This window comes from Spea bombifrons, chromosome 2, assembly GCF_027358695.1.
Source record: "Spea bombifrons isolate aSpeBom1 chromosome 2, aSpeBom1.2.pri, whole genome shotgun sequence".
In the NCBI taxonomy this organism is placed as follows: Eukaryota; Metazoa; Chordata; class Amphibia; order Anura; family Pelobatidae; genus Spea; species Spea bombifrons.
The window spans coordinates 78,460,923-78,478,511 of record NC_071088.1 but is presented as its reverse complement, the minus strand read 5'-3'; positions in this window follow the sequence as shown (position 1 = coordinate 78,478,511).

Below are 17,589 nucleotides of genomic sequence, written 5' to 3'. Positions count from 1 at the left end.
GTGTCACCTGACCAGGGCTGACCAATCAGAGCGAGGTGGACCTGGGCCGGCTGCTGATTGGTTGCTGGAGTCAGCTGACTAGGCTCAGCCAATCAGGGGCTGCCTCTCAGCCCTAGCCTCCTGATTGGTAGGTGGTGTCACCTGACCAGGGCTGACCAATCAGAGCGAGGTGAACCTGGGCCGGCTGCTGATTGGTCGCTGGAGTCAGCTGACTAGGCTAAGCCAATCAGGGGATGCCCCTCAGCCCTAGCGTCCTGATTGGTGGGTGTTGCCACCTGACCAGGGCTGACCAATCAGAGCGAGGGAAAACTGGGCCGGCTGCTGATTGGTCGCTGGGGTCAGCTGACTAGGCTCAGCCAATCAGGGGCTGCCCCTCAGCCCTAGCCTCCTGATTGGTGGGTGGTGTCACCTGACCAGGGCTGACCAATCAGAGCGAGGGATTTCTAGGCCGGCTGCTGATTGGTCGCTGGGATCAGCTGACTAGGCTCAGCCAATCAGGGGCTGCCCCTCAGCCCTAGCCTCCTGATTGGTGGGTGGTGTCACCTGACCAGGGCTGACCAATCAGAGCGAGGGAAACCTGAGCCGGCTGCTGATTGGTCGCTGGGGTCAGCTGACTAGGCTCAGCCAATCAGGGGCTGCCCCTCAGCCCTAGCCTCCTGATTGGTGGGTGGTGTCACCTGACCAGGGCTGACCAATCAGAGCGAAGGATTCCTGGGCCGGCTGCTGATTGGTCGCTGGGATCAGCTGACTAGGCTCAGCCAATCAGGGGCTGCCCCTCAGCCCTAGCCTCCTGATTGGTGGGTGGTGTCACCTGACCAGGGCTGACCAATCAGAGCGAGGGAAACCTGTGCTGGCTGCTGATTGGTCGCTGGGGTCAGCTGACTAGGCTTAGCCAATCAGGGGCTGCCCCTCAGCCCTAGCCTCCTGATTGGTGGGTGGTGTCACCTGACCAGGGCTGACCAATCAGAGCGAGGGAAACCTGGGCCGGCTGCTGATTGGTCGCTGGGGTCAGCTGACTAGGCTCAGCCAATCAGGGGCTGCCCCTCAGCCCTAGCCTCCTGATTGGTGGGTGGTGTCACCTGACCAGGGCTGACCAATCAGAGCGAAGGATTCCTGGGCCGGCTGCTGATTGGTCGCTGGGATCAGCTGACTAGGCTCAGCCAATCAGGGGCTGCCCCTCAGCCCTAGCCTCCTGATTGGTGGGTGGTGTCACCTGACCAGGGCTGACCAATCAGAGCGAGGGATTTCTAGGCCGGCTGCTGATTGGTCGCTGGAGTCAGCTGACTAGGCTAAGCCAATCAGGGGCTGCCCCTCAGCCCTAGCCTCCTGATTGGTGGGTGGTGTCACCTGACCAGGGCTGACCAATCAGAGCGAGGGATTCCTAGGCCGGCTGCTGATTGGTCGCTGGAGTCAGCTGACTAGGCTCAGCCAATCAGGGGCTGCCCCTCAGCCCTAGCCTCCTGATTGGTGGGTGGTGTCACCTGACCAGGGCTGACCAATCAGAGCGAGGGATTTCTAGGCCGGCTGCTGATTGGTCGCTGTGATCAGCTGACTAGGCTCAGCCAATCAGGGGCTGCCCCTCAGCCCTAGCCTCCTGATTGGTGGGTGGTGTCACCTGACCAGGGCTGACCAATCAGAGCGAGGGAAACCTGGGCCGGCTGCTGATTGGTCACTGGGGTCAGCTGACTAGGCTCAGCCAATCAGGGGCTGCCCCTCAGCCCTAGCCTCCTGATTGGTGGGTGGTGTCACCTGACCAGGGCTGACCAATCAGAGCGAGGGATTTCTAGGCCGGCTGCTGATTGGTCGCTGGAGTCAGCTGACTAGGCTCAGCCAATCAGGGGCTGCCCCTCAGCCCTAGCCTCCTGATTGCTTTGTATTATTATTTATGAATTATGAATTATGAATTAATATTAAATTGTTAAACGAATCCTTAATAAATGCCGCTTGTATTTACGGGCATCACGGGCGACATTACTGGTGTGGGAACGAGCCGGCAGTAGCCAGAATCAAACTCACGAGCAACGGGGTGGAAGTCGAACACCTTAACCACAACTCTAAGCCAGAGATACTGAGAGGCACCCGTCTCAGTAGCATATTGGTTTAGGTGTTACGTGATTTTAGTTTAGCTTTAGGTGATTCCCTGAGGCTTATTTTTTACGTCACCACGTAGACCAAAATTTAAGCCATATTGTCTCTGCCCCTACAAGCTACCATTCTTTAGTTTATTTAGAAGTCAGGCCAGCTGGAGGACTGTATTGTATAAAGGACTGATTTTCCACGCTTTGCCATCCAGTCTCTGTAGCCTAATGGCTAAGGTGTCGTGCTTGGTACCTTGACGCCCTGAGTTCAATTCCCCTAGGCTTCAACTGTGTCTGTTTTGGTTTTTAAGTAAGCACATAGACCAAAACATAAGCCATTTTGTCTTTGCCCTTGCAAGCCACCCTTCTTTAGTTTATTTAGTACATTTGTTTGGGAGTCAGGCTAGTTAAAGGGCTGTAAAAACGAAAAGATTGAAAACAGGGCCTTATACCTGTTCTCTGTGGTGCAATGGTAGAGATGTTGAATTTAGTTTTTGAGGTTTTGGGTTTAATTCACTCCAATTGATTTATTTGGTGTGTTTGTTTGGGAGGAAGGCACGCTACAAGATTGCAATGAGGTCAAAAACCAATGGATTGTTTGCAGGGGACAGGTTTGCTAGTGTCTGTAGTGTATATGCTACCCTTCTTTCGTTTATTAATTGTGTTTGTGAGGGAGACAAGCTAGGTGCCACTCCCATATGACTATGTAGAGTAATGGTTAAGGAGCTGAACCCCAGTGCTTAAGGTCCAGGGTTCAATTCCCTTGTGCTCCATCTGAACTTTCTCTCAGCTCTCTTCTACATTTTTTTTGTTTGGTGAGGGAGAAAAAAGCTATTGTTAGCAACCAGGTAGACCAAAACACAAGCCACCCAGTTCATGCATTTAAATTGAATGATTTACTCAAAGGGATTTGGGTCACTCTGTCAGCATTAGCCATTTTCCCCACATTTGAATATTTATATCATCATTCACAGGCCGTACAAAATCATCAACTTAAAAATTACCCCTGCATTGTATAGTTATCCCACCATACATCCCCACATTGTGTATTGATTTATGTGATGACCCTCAGCCACCCCTACATGTAAATGAATGCCCCATTGCCCCCCACACCCTTGTGTATTGTCCTCATCCATTTTCTTTGAGAAATCCAGGTGCTGTGGTTGCTCAGGGGATTGGCTGAGCCTAGTCAGCTGACCCCAGCGACCAATCAGCAGCCGGCCCAGGTTTCCCTCGCTCTGATTGGTCAGCCCTGGTCAGGTGACAACACCCACCAATCAGGACGCTAGGGCTGAGGGGCAGCCCCTGATTTCTGAGCCTAGTCAGCTGACCCCAGCGACCAATCAGCAGCCGGCCTAGGAATCCCTCGCTCTGATTGGTCAGCCCTGGTCAGGTGACACCACCCACCAATCAGGAGGCTAGGGCTGAGGGGCAGCCCCTGATTGGCTGAGCCTAGTCAGCTGACCCCAGCGACCAATCAGCAGCCAGCACAGGTTTCCCTCGCTCTGATTGGTCAGCCCTGGTCAGGTGACACCACCCACCAATCAGGAGGCTAGGGGCAGCCCCTGATTGGCTGAGCCTAGTCAGCTGACCCCAGCGACCAATCAGCAGCCGGCCCAGGTTTCCCTCGCTCTGATTGGTCAGCCCTGGTCAGGTGACAACACCCACCAATCAGGACGCTAGGGCTGAGGGGCAGCCCCTGATTGGCTGAGCCTAGTCAGCTGACCCCAGCGACCAATCAGCAGCCGGCCTAGGAATCCCTCGCTCTGATTGGTCAGCCCTGGTCAGGTGACACCACCCACCAATCAGGAGGCTAGGGCTGAGGGGCAGCCCCTGATTGGCTGAGCCTAGTCAGCTGACTCCAGCGACCAATCAGCAGCCGGCCTAGAAATCCCTCGCTCTGATTGGTCAGCCCTGGTCAGGTGGCAACACCCACCAATCAGGACGCTAGGGCTGAGGGGCATCCCCTGATTGGCTTAGCCTAGTCAGCTGACTCCAGCGACCAATCAGCAGCCGGCCCAGGTTCACCTCGCTCTGATTGGTCAGCCCTGGTCAGGTGACACCACCTACCAATCAGGAGGCTAGGGCTGAGAGGCAGCCCCTGATTGGCTGAGCCTAGTCAGCTGACTCCAGCAACCAATCAGCAGCCGGCCCAGCTAAACTAAAATCACGTAACACCTAAACCAATATGCTACTGAGACGGGTGCCTCTCAGTATCTCTGAGAGGCACCCGTCTCAGTAGCATATTGGTTTTTTTAGTAGCATATTGGTTTTTTAGTAGCACATTGTGTATTGATTTATGTGATGACCCTCAGCCACCCCTACATGTAAATGAATGCCCCATTGCCCCCCACACCCTTGTGTATTGTCCTCATCCATTTTCTTTGAGAAATCCAGGTGCTGTGGTTGCACATTTCCTTTCACTGTAACTCATCTAGTACTCATAGTTTCCTCAGAGAATTGTGTTGCTTCTTTACATGTAGAGATGTAGAGATACTGAGCCAAGACAGGCTTATCTTAGTCAAGCAGCAGCTGCCCCTCAGCCCTAGCCTCCTGATTGGTGGGTGGTGTCACCTGACCAGGGCTGACCAATCAGAGCGAGGGATTCCTAGGCCGGCTGCTGATTGGTCGCTGGGGTCAGCTGACTAGGCTCAGAAATCAGGGGCTGCCCCTCAGCCCTAGCGTCCTGATTGGTGGGTGTTGTCACCTGACCAGGGCTGACCAATCAGAGCGAGGGAAACCTGTGCTGGCTGCTGATTGGTCGCTGGGGTCAGCTGACTAGGCTCAGCCAATCAGGGGCTGCCCCTCAGCCCTAGCCTCCTGATTGGTGGGTGGTGTCACCTGACCAGGGCTGACCAATCAGAGCGAGGGAAACCTGAGCCGGCTGCTGATTGGTCGCTGGGGTCAGCTGACTAGGCTCAGCCAATCAGGGGCTGCCCCTCAGCCCTAGCCTCCTGATTGGTGGGTGGTGTCACCTGACCAGAGCTGACCAATCAGAGCGAAGGATTCCTGGGCCGGCTGCTGATTGGTCGCTGGGATCAGCTGACTAGGCTCAGCCAATCAGGGGCTGCCCCTCAGCCCTAGCCTCCTGATTGGTGGGTGGTGTCACCTGACCAGGGCTGACCAATCAGAGCGAGGGAAACCTGTGCTGGCTGCTGATTGGTCGCTGGGGTCAGCTGACTAGGCTCAGCCAATCAGGGGCTGCCCCTCAGCCCTAGCCTCCTGATTGGTGGGTGGTGTCACCTGACCAGGGCTGACCAATCAGAGCGAAGGATTCCTGGGCCGGCTGCTGATTGGTCGCTGGGATCAGCTGACTAGGCTCAGCCAATCAGGGGCTGCCCCTCAGCCCTAGCCTCCTGATTGGTGGGTGGTGTCACCTGACCAGGGCTGACCAATCAGAGCGAGGGAAACCTGTGCTGGCTGCTGATTGGTCGCTGGGGTCAGCTGACTAGGCTTAGCCAATCAGGGGCTGCCCCTCAGCCCTAGCCTCCTGATTGGTGGGTGTTGCCACCTGACCAGGGCTGACCAATCAGAGCGAGGGAAAACTGGGCCGGCTGCTGATTGGTCGCTGGGGTCAGCTGACTAGGCTCAGCCAATCAGGGGCTGCCCCTCAGCCCTAGCCTCCTGATTGGTGGGTGGTGTCACCTGACCAGGGCTGACCAATCAGAGCGAGGGATTTCTAGGCCGGCTGCTGATTGGTCGCTGGGATCAGCTGACTAGGCTCAGCCAATCAGGGGCTGCCCCTCAGCCCTAGCCTCCTGATTGGTGGGTGGTGTCACCTGACCAGGGCTGACCAATCAGAGCGAGGGAAACCTGAGCCGGCTGCTGATTGGTCGCTGGGGTCAGCTGACTAGGCTCAGCCAATCAGGGGCTGCCCCTCAGCCCTAGCCTCCTGATTGGTGGGTGGTGTCACCTGACCAGGGCTGACCAATCAGAGCGAAGGATTCCTGGGCCGGCTGCTGATTGGTCGCTGGGATCAGCTGACTAGGCTCAGCCAATCAGGGGCTGCCCCTCAGCCCTAGCCTCCTGATTGGTGGGTGGTGTCACCTGACCAGGGCTGACCAATCAGAGCGAGGGAAACCTGTGCTGGCTGCTGATTGGTCGCTGGGGTCAGCTGACTAGGCTTAGCCAATCAGGGGCTGCCCCTCAGCCCTAGCCTCCTGATTGGTGGGTGGTGTCACCTGACCAGGGCTGACCAATCAGAGCGAGGGAAACCTGGGCCGGCTGCTGATTGGTCGCTGGGGTCAGCTGACTAGGCTCAGCCAATCAGGGGCTGCCCCTCAGCCCTAGCCTCCTGATTGGTGGGTGGTGTCACCTGACCAGGGCTGACCAATCAGAGCGAAGGATTCCTGGGCCGGCTGCTGATTGGTCGCTGGGATCAGCTGACTAGGCTCAGCCAATCAGGGGCTGCCCCTCAGCCCTAGCCTCCTGATTGGTGGGTGGTGTCACCTGACCAGGGCTGACCAATCAGAGCGAGGGATTTCTAGGCCGGCTGCTGATTGGTCGCTGGAGTCAGCTGACTAGGCTAAGCCAATCAGGGGCTGCCCCTCAGCCCTAGCCTCCTGATTGGTGGGTGGTGTCACCTGACCAGGGCTGACCAATCAGAGCGAGGGATTCCTAGGCCGGCTGCTGATTGGTCGCTGGAGTCAGCTGACTAGGCTCAGCCAATCAGGGGCTGCCCCTCAGCCCTAGCCTCCTGATTGGTGGGTGGTGTCACCTGACCAGGGCTGACCAATCAGAGCGAGGGATTTCTAGGCCGGCTGCTGATTGGTCGCTGTGATCAGCTGACTAGGCTCAGCCAATCAGGGGCTGCCCCTCAGCCCTAGCCTCCTGATTGGTGGGTGGTGTCACCTGACCAGGGCTGACCAATCAGAGCGAGGGAAACCTGGGCCGGCTGCTGATTGGTCACTGGGGTCAGCTGACTAGGCTCAGCCAATCAGGGGCTGCCCCTCAGCCCTAGCCTCCTGATTGGTGGGTGGTGTCACCTGACCAGGGCTGACCAATCAGAGCGAGGGATTTCTAGGCCGGCTGCTGATTGGTCGCTGGAGTCAGCTGACTAGGCTCAGCCAATCAGGGGCTGCCCCTCAGCCCTAGCCTCCTGATTGCTTTGTATTATTATTTATGAATTATGAATTATGAATTAATATTAAATTGTTAAACGAATCCTTAATAAATGCCGCTTGTATTTACGGGCATCACGGGCGACATTACTGGTGTGGGAACGAGCCGGCAGTAGCCAGAATCAAACTCACGAGCAACGGGGTGGAAGTCGAACACCTTAACCACAACTCTAAGCCAGAGATACTGAGAGGCACCCGTCTCAGTAGCATATTGGTTTAGGTGTTACGTGATTTTAGTTTAGCTTTAGGTGATTCCCTGAGGCTTATTTTTTACGTCACCACGTAGACCAAAATTTAAGCCATATTGTCTCTGCCCCTACAAGCTACCATTCTTTAGTTTATTTAGAAGTCAGGCCAGCTGGAGGACTGTATTGTATAAAGGACTGATTTTCCACGCTTTGCCATCCAGTCTCTGTAGCCTAATGGCTAAGGTGTCGTGCTTGGTACCTTGACGCCCTGAGTTCAATTCCCCTAGGCTTCAACTGTGTCTGTTTTGGTTTTTAAGTAAGCACATAGACCAAAACATAAGCCATTTTGTCTTTGCCCTTGCAAGCCACCCTTCTTTAGTTTATTTAGTACATTTGTTTGGGAGTCAGGCTAGTTAAAGGGCTGTAAAAACGAAAAGATTGAAAACAGGGCCTTATACCTGTTCTCTGTGGTGCAATGGTAGAGATGTTGAATTTAGTTTTTGAGGTTTTGGGTTTAATTCACTCCAATTGATTTATTTGGTGTGTTTGTTTGGGAGGAAGGCACGCTACAAGATTGCAATGAGGTCAAAAACCAATGGATTGTTTGCAGGGGACAGGTTTGCTAGTGTCTGTAGTGTATATGCTACCCTTCTTTCGTTTATTAATTGTGTTTGTGAGGGAGACAAGCTAGGTGCCACTCCCATATGACTATGTAGAGTAATGGTTAAGGAGCTGAACCCCAGTGCTTAAGGTCCAGGGTTCAATTCCCTTGTGCTCCATCTGAACTTTCTCTCAGCTCTCTTCTACATTTTTTTTGTTTGGTGAGGGAGAAAAAAGCTATTGTTAGCAACCAGGTAGACCAAAACACAAGCCACCCAGTTCATGCATTTAAATTGAATGATTTACTCAAAGGGATTTGGGTCACTCTGTCAGCATTAGCCATTTTCCCCACATTTGAATATTTATATCATCATTCACAGGCCGTACAAAATCATCAACTTAAAAATTACCCCTGCATTGTATAGTTATCCCACCATACATCCCCACATTGTGTATTGATTTATGTGATGACCCTCAGCCACCCCTACATGTAAATGAATGCCCCATTGCCCCCCACACCCTTGTGTATTGTCCTCATCCATTTTCTTTGAGAAATCCAGGTGCTGTGGTTGCTCAGGGGATTGGCTGAGCCTAGTCAGCTGACCCCAGCGACCAATCAGCAGCCGGCCCAGGTTTCCCTCGCTCTGATTGGTCAGCCCTGGTCAGGTGACAACACCCACCAATCAGGACGCTAGGGCTGAGGGGCAGCCCCTGATTTCTGAGCCTAGTCAGCTGACCCCAGCGACCAATCAGCAGCCGGCCTAGGAATCCCTCGCTCTGATTGGTCAGCCCTGGTCAGGTGACACCACCCACCAATCAGGAGGCTAGGGCTGAGGGGCAGCCCCTGATTGGCTGAGCCTAGTCAGCTGACCCCAGCGACCAATCAGCAGCCAGCACAGGTTTCCCTCGCTCTGATTGGTCAGCCCTGGTCAGGTGACACCACCCACCAATCAGGAGGCTAGGGGCAGCCCCTGATTGGCTGAGCCTAGTCAGCTGACCCCAGCGACCAATCAGCAGCCGGCCCAGGTTTCCCTCGCTCTGATTGGTCAGCCCTGGTCAGGTGACAACACCCACCAATCAGGACGCTAGGGCTGAGGGGCAGCCCCTGATTGGCTGAGCCTAGTCAGCTGACCCCAGCGACCAATCAGCAGCCGGCCTAGGAATCCCTCGCTCTGATTGGTCAGCCCTGGTCAGGTGACACCACCCACCAATCAGGAGGCTAGGGCTGAGGGGCAGCCCCTGATTGGCTGAGCCTAGTCAGCTGACTCCAGCGACCAATCAGCAGCCGGCCTAGAAATCCCTCGCTCTGATTGGTCAGCCCTGGTCAGGTGGCAACACCCACCAATCAGGACGCTAGGGCTGAGGGGCATCCCCTGATTGGCTTAGCCTAGTCAGCTGACTCCAGCGACCAATCAGCAGCCGGCCCAGGTTCACCTCGCTCTGATTGGTCAGCCCTGGTCAGGTGACACCACCTACCAATCAGGAGGCTAGGGCTGAGAGGCAGCCCCTGATTGGCTGAGCCTAGTCAGCTGACTCCAGCAACCAATCAGCAGCCGGCCCAGCTAAACTAAAATCACGTAACACCTAAACCAATATGCTACTGAGACGGGTGCCTCTCAGTATCTCTGAGAGGCACCCGTCTCAGTAGCATATTGGTTTTTTTAGTAGCATATTGGTTTTTTAGTAGCACATTGTGTATTGATTTATGTGATGACCCTCAGCCACCCCTACATGTAAATGAATGCCCCATTGCCCCCCACACCCTTGTGTATTGTCCTCATCCATTTTCTTTGAGAAATCCAGGTGCTGTGGTTGCACATTTCCTTTCACTGTAACTCATCTAGTACTCATAGTTTCCTCAGAGAATTGTGTTGCTTCTTTACATGTAGAGATGTAGAGATACTGAGCCAAGACAGGCTTATCTTAGTCAAGCAGCAGCTGCCCCTCAGCCCTAGCCTCCTGATTGGTGGGTGGTGTCACCTGACCAGGGCTGACCAATCAGAGCGAGGGATTCCTAGGCCGGCTGCTGATTGGTCGCTGGGGTCAGCTGACTAGGCTCAGAAATCAGGGGCTGCCCCTCAGCCCTAGCGTCCTGATTGGTGGGTGTTGTCACCTGACCAGGGCTGACCAATCAGAGCGAGGGAAACCTGTGCTGGCTGCTGATTGGTCGCTGGGGTCAGCTGACTAGGCTCAGCCAATCAGGGGCTGCCCCTCAGCCCTAGCCTCCTGATTGGTGGGTGGTGTCACCTGACCAGGGCTGACCAATCAGAGCGAGGGAAACCTGAGCCGGCTGCTGATTGGTCGCTGGGGTCAGCTGACTAGGCTCAGCCAATCAGGGGCTGCCCCTCAGCCCTAGCCTCCTGATTGGTGGGTGGTGTCACCTGACCAGGGCTGACCAATCAGAGCGAGGGATTTCTAGGCCGGCTGCTGATTGGTCGCTGGGATCAGCTGACTAGGCTCAGCCAATCAGGGGCTGCCCCTCAGCCCTAGCCTCCTGATTGGTGGGTGGTGTCACCTGACCAGGGCTGACCAATCAGAGCGAGGGAAACCTGAGCCGGCTGCTGATTGGTCGCTGGGGTCAGCTGACTAGGCTCAGCCAATCAGGGGCTGCCCCTCAGCCCTAGCCTCCTGATTGGTGGGTGGTGTCACCTGACCAGGGCTGACCAATCAGAGCGAAGGATTCCTGGGCCGGCTGCTGATTGGTCGCTGGGATCAGCTGACTAGGCTCAGCCAATCAGGGGCTGCCCCTCAGCCCTAGCCTCCTGATTGGTGGGTGGTGTCACCTGACCAGGGCTGACCAATCAGAGCGAGGGAAACCTGTGCTGGCTGCTGATTGGTCGCTGGGGTCAGCTGACTAGGCTTAGCCAATCAGGGGCTGCCCCTCAGCCCTAGCCTCCTGATTGGTGGGTGGTGTCACCTGACCAGGGCTGACCAATCAGAGCGAGGGAAACCTGGGCCGGCTGCTGATTGGTCGCTGGGGTCAGCTGACTAGGCTCAGCCAATCAGGGGCTGCCCCTCAGCCCTAGCCTCCTGATTGGTGGGTGGTGTCACCTGACCAGGGCTGACCAATCAGAGCGAAGGATTCCTGGGCCGGCTGCTGATTGGTCGCTGGGATCAGCTGACTAGGCTCAGCCAATCAGGGGCTGCCCCTCAGCCCTAGCCTCCTGATTGGTGGGTGGTGTCACCTGACCAGGGCTGACCAATCAGAGCGAGGGATTTCTAGGCCGGCTGCTGATTGGTCGCTGGAGTCAGCTGACTAGGCTAAGCCAATCAGGGGCTGCCCCTCAGCCCTAGCCTCCTGATTGGTGGGTGGTGTCACCTGACCAGGGCTGACCAATCAGAGCGAGGGATTCCTAGGCCGGCTGCTGATTGGTCGCTGGAGTCAGCTGACTAGGCTCAGCCAATCAGGGGCTGCCCCTCAGCCCTAGCCTCCTGATTGGTGGGTGGTGTCACCTGACCAGGGCTGACCAATCAGAGCGAGGGATTTCTAGGCCGGCTGCTGATTGGTCGCTGTGATCAGCTGACTAGGCTCAGCCAATCAGGGGCTGCCCCTCAGCCCTAGCCTCCTGATTGGTGGGTGGTGTCACCTGACCAGGGCTGACCAATCAGAGCGAGGGAAACCTGGGCCGGCTGCTGATTGGTCACTGGGGTCAGCTGACTAGGCTCAGCCAATCAGGGGCTGCCCCTCAGCCCTAGCCTCCTGATTGGTGGGTGGTGTCACCTGACCAGGGCTGACCAATCAGAGCGAGGGATTTCTAGGCCGGCTGCTGATTGGTCGCTGGAGTCAGCTGACTAGGCTCAGCCAATCAGGGGCTGCCCCTCAGCCCTAGCCTCCTGATTGCTTTGTATTATTATTTATGAATTATGAATTATGAATTAATATTAAATTGTTAAACGAATCCTTAATAAATGCCGCTTGTATTTACGGGCATCACGGGCGACATTACTGGTGTGGGAACGAGCCGGCAGTGGCCAGAATCAAACTCACGAGCAACGGGGTGGAAGTCGAACACCTTAACCACAACTCTAAGCCAGAGATACTGAGAGGCACCCGTCTCAGTAGCATATTGGTTTAGGTGTTACGTGATTTTAGTTTAGCTTTAGGTGATTCCCTGAGGCTTATTTTTTACGTCACCACGTAGACCAAAATTTAAGCCATATTGTCTCTGCCCCTACAAGCTACCATTCTTTAGTTTATTTAGAAGTCAGGCCAGCTGGAGGACTGTATTGTATAAAGGACTGATTTTCCACGCTTTGCCATCCAGTCTCTGTAGCCTAATGGCTAAGGTGTCGTGCTTGGTACCTTGACGCCCTGAGTTCAATTCCCCTAGGCTTCAACTGTGTCTGTTTTGGTTTTTAAGTAAGCACATAGACCAAAACATAAGCCATTTTGTCTTTGCCCTTGCAAGCCACCCTTCTTTAGTTTATTTAGTACATTTGTTTGGGAGTCAGGCTAGTTAAAGGGCTGTAAAAACGAAAAGATTGAAAACAGGGCCTTATACCTGTTCTCTGTGGTGCAATGGTAGAGATGTTGAATTTAGTTTTTGAGGTTTTGGGTTTAATTCACTCCAATTGATTTATTTGGTGTGTTTGTTTGGGAGGAAGGCACGCTACAAGATTGCAATGAGGTCAAAAACCAATGGATTGTTTGCAGGGGACAGGTTTGCTAGTGTCTGTAGTGTATATGCTACCCTTCTTTCGTTTATTAATTGTGTTTGTGAGGGAGACAAGCTAGGTGCCACTCCCATATGACTATGTAGAGTAATGGTTAAGGAGCTGAACCCCAGTGCTTAAGGTCCAGGGTTCAATTCCCTTGTGCTCCATCTGAACTTTCTCTCAGCTCTCTTCTACATTTTTTTTGTTTGGTGAGGGAGAAAAAAGCTATTGTTAGCAACCAGGTAGACCAAAACACAAGCCACCCAGTTCATGCATTTAAATTGAATGATTTACTCAAAGGGATTTGGGTCACTCTGTCAGCATTAGCCATTTTCCCCACATTTGAATATTTATATCATCATTCACAGGCCGTACAAAATCATCAACTTAAAAATTACCCCTGCATTGTATAGTTATCCCACCATACATCCCCACATTGTGTATTGATTTATGTGATGACCCTCAGCCACCCCTACATGTAAATGAATGCCCCATTGCCCCCCACACCCTTGTGTATTGTCCTCATCCATTTTCTTTGAGAAATCCAGGTGCTGTGGTTGCACATTTCCTTTCACTGTAACTCATCTAGTACTCATAGTTTCCTCAGAGAATTGTGTTGCTTCTTTACATGTAGAGATGTAGAGATACTGAGCCAAGACAGGCTTATCTTAGTCAAGCAGCAGCTGCCCCTCAGCCCTAGCCTCCTGATTGGTAGGTGGTGTCACCTGACCAGGGCTGACCAATCAGAGCGAGGGATTTCTAGGACGGCTGCTGATTGGTCGCTGGAGTCAGCTGACTAGGCTCAGCCAATCAGGGGCTGCCCCTCAGCCCTAGCCTCCTGATTGGTGGGTGGTGTCACCTGACCAGGGCTGACCAATCAGAGCGAGGGAAACCTGGGCCGGCTGCTGATTGGTCGCTGGGGTCAGCTGACTAGGCTCAGCCAATCAGGGGCTGCCCCTCAGCCCTAGCCTCCTGATTGGTGGGTGGTGTCACCTGACCAGGGCTGACCAATCAGAGCGAAGGATTCCTGGGCCGGCTGCTGATTGGTCGCTGGGATCAGCTGACTAGGCTCAGCCAATCAGGGGCTGCCCCTCAGCCCTAGCCTCCTGATTGGTGGGTGGTGTCACCTGACCAGGGCTGACCAATCAGAGCGAGGGATTTCTAGGCCGGCTGCTGATTGGTCGCTGGAGTCAGCTGACTAGGCTCAGCCAATCAGGGGCTGCCCCTCAGCCCTAGCCTCCTGATTGGTGGGTGGTGTCACCTGACCAGGGCTGACCAATCAGAGCGAGGGATTCCTAGGCCGGCTGCTGATTGGTCGCTGGGGTCAGCTGACTAGGCTCAGCCAATCAGGGGCTGCCCCTCAGCCCTAGCGTCCTGATTGGTGGGTGTTGTCACCTGACCAGGGCTGACCAATCAGAGCGAGGGAAACCTGGGCCGGCTGCTGATTGGTCGCTGGGGTCAGCTGACTAGGCTCAGCCAATCAGGGGCTGCCCCTCAGCCCTAGCCTCCTGATTGGTGGGTGGTGTCACCTGACCAGGGCTGACCAATCAGAGCGAGGGAAACCTGTGCTGGCTGCTGATTGGTCGCTGGGGTCAGCTGACTAGGCTCAGCCAATCAGGGGCTGCCCCTCAGCCCTAGCCTCCTGATTGGTGGGTGGTGTCACCTGACCAGGGCTGACCAATCAGAGCGAGGGATTCCTAGGCCGGCTGCTGATTGGTCGCTGGGGTCAGCTGACTAGGCTCAGCCAATCAGGGGCTGCCCCTCAGCCCTAGCCTCCTGATTGCTTTGTATTATTATTTATGAATTATGAATTATGATTTATGAATTATGAATTAATATTAAATTGTTAAACGAATCCTTAATAAATGCCGCTTGTATTTACGGGCATCACGGGCGACATTACTGGTGTGGGAACGAGCCGGCAGTGGCCAGAATCAAACTCACGAGCAACGGGGTGGAAGTCGAACACCTTAACCACAACTCTAAGCCAGAGATACTGAGAGGCACCCGTCTCAGTAGCATATTGGTTTAGGTGTTACGTGATTTTAGTTTAGCTTTAGGTGATTCCCTGAGGCTTATTTTTTACGTCACCACGTAGACCAAAATTTAAGCCATATTGTCTCTGCCCCTACAAGCTACCATTCTTTAGTTTATTTAGAAGTCAGGCCAGCTGGAGGACTGTATTGTATAAAGGACTGATTTTCCAAGCTTTGCCATCCAGTCTCTGTAGCCTAATGGCTAAGGTGTTGTGCTTGGTACCTTGACGCCCTGAGTTCAATTCCCCTAGGCTTCAACTGTGTCTGTTTTGGTTTTTAAGTAAGCACATAGACCAAAACATAAGCCATTTTGTCTTTGCCCTTGCAAGCCACCCTTCTTTAGTTTATTTAGTACATTTGTTTGGGAGTCAGGCTAGTTAAAGGGCTGTAAAAACGAAAAGATTGAAAACAGGGCCTTATACCTGTTCTCTGTGGTGCAATGGTAGAGATGTTGAATTTAGTTTTTGAGGTTTTGGGTTTAATTCACTCCAATTGATTTATTTGGTGTGTTTGTTTGGGAGGAAGGCACGCTACAAGATTGCAATGAGGTCAAAAACCAATGGATTGTTTGCAGGGGACAGGTTTGCTAGTGTCTGTAGTGTATATGCTACCCTTCTTTCGTTTATTAATTGTGTTTGTGAGGGAGACAAGCTAGGTGCCACTCCCATATGACTATGTAGAGTAATGGTTAAGGAGCTGAACCCCAGTGCTTGAGGTCCAGGGTTCAATTCCCTTGTGCTCCATCTGAACTTTCTCTCAGCTCTCTTCTACATTTTTTTTGTTTGGTGAGGGAGAAAAAAGCTATTGTTAGCAACCAGGTAGACCAAAACACAAGCCACCCAGTTCATGCATTTAAATTGAATGATTTACTCAAAGGGATTTGGGTCACTCTGTCAGCATTAGCCATTTTCCCCACATTTGAATATTTATATCATCATTCACAGGCCGTACAAAATCATCAACTTAAAAATTACCCCTGCATTGTATAGTTATCCCACCATACATCCCCACATTGTGTATTGATTTATGTGATGACCCTCAGCCACCCCTACATGTAAATGAATGCCCCATTGCCCCCCACACCCTTGTGTATTGTCCTCATCCATTTTCTTTGAGAAATCCAGGTGCTGTGGTTGCACATTTCCTTTCACTGTAACTCATCTAGTACTCATAGTTTCCTCAAAGAATTGTGTTGCTTCTTTACATGTAGAGATGTAGAGATACTGAGCCAAGACAGGCTTATCTTAGTCAAGCAGCAGCTGCCCCTCAGCCCTAGCATCCTGATTGGTAGGTGGTGTCACCTGACCAGGGCTGACCAATCAGAGCGAGGTGGACCTGGGCCGGCTGCTGATTGGTTGCTGGAGTCAGCTGACTAGGCTCAGCCAATCAGGGGCTGCCTCTCAGCCCTAGCCTCCTGATTGGTAGGTGGTGTCACCTGACCAGGGCTGACCAATCAGAGCGAGGTGAACCTGGGCCGGCTGCTGATTGGTCGCTGGAGTCAGCTGACTAGGCTAAGCCAATCAGGGGATGCCCCTCAGCCCTAGCGTCCTGATTGGTGGGTGTTGCCACCTGACCAGGGCTGACCAATCAGAGCGTGGGAAAACTGGGCCGGCTGCTGATTGGTCGCTGGGGTCAGCTGACTAGGCTCAGCCAATCAGGGGCTGCCCCTCAGCCCTAGCTTCCTGATTGGTGGGTGGTGTCACCTGACCAGGGCTGACCAATCAAAGCGAGGGAAACCTGGCCTGGCTGCTGATTGGTCGCTGGGGTCAGCTTACTAGGCTCAGCCAATCAGGGGCTGCCCCTCAGCCCTAGCCTCCTGATTGGTGGGTGGTGTCACCTGACCAGGGCTGACCAATCAGAGCGAGGGATTTCTAGGCCGGCTGCTGATTGGTCGCTGGGATCAGCTGACTAGGCTCAGCCAATCAGGGGCTGCCCCTCAGCCCTAGCCTCCTGATTGGTGGGTGGTGTCACCTGACCAGGGCTGACCAATCAGAGCGAGGGAAACCTGGGCCGGCTGCTGATTGGTCACTGGCGTCAGCTGACTAGGCTCAGCCAATCAGGGGCTGCCCCTCAGCCCTAGCCTCCTGATTGGTGGGTGGTGTCACCTGACCAGGGCTGACCAATCAGAGCGAAGGATTCCTGGGCCGGCTTCTGATTGGTCGCTGGGATCAGCTGACTAGGCTCAGCCAATCAGGGGCTGCCCCTCAGCCCTAGCCTCCTGATTGGTGGGTGGTGTCACCTGACCAGGGCTGACCAATCAGAGCGAGGGATTTCTAGGCCGGCTGCTGATTGGTCGCTGGAGTCAGCTGACTAGGCTCAGCCAATCAGGGGCTGCCCCTCAGCCCTAGCCTCCTGATTGGTGGGTGGTGTCACCTGACCAGGGCTGACCAATCAGAGCGAGGGATTTCTAGGCCGGCTGTTGATTGGTCGCTGGGATCAGCTGACTAGGCTCAGCCAATCAGGGGCTGCCCCTCAGCCCTAGCCTCCTGATTGGTGGGTGGTGTCACCTGACCAGGGCTGACCAATCAGAGCGAGGGATTTCTAGGCCGGCTGCTGATTGGTCGCTGGAGTCAGCTGACTAGGCTCAGCCAATCAGGGGCTGCCCCTCAGCCCTAGCCTCCTGATTGGTGGGTGGTGTCACCTGACCAGGGCTGAGCAATCAGAGCGAGGGAAACCTGGGCCGGCTGCTGATTGGTCACTGGGGTCAGCTGACTAGGCTCAGCCAATCAGGGGCTGCCCCTCAGCCCTAGCCTCCTGATTGGTGGGTGGTGTCACCTGACCAGGGCTGACCAATCAGAGCGAAGGATTCCTGGGCCGGCTTCTGATTGGTCGCTGGGATCAGCTGACTAGGCTCAGCCAATCAGGGGCTGCCCCTCAGCCCTAGCCTCCTGATTGGTGGGTGGTGTCACCT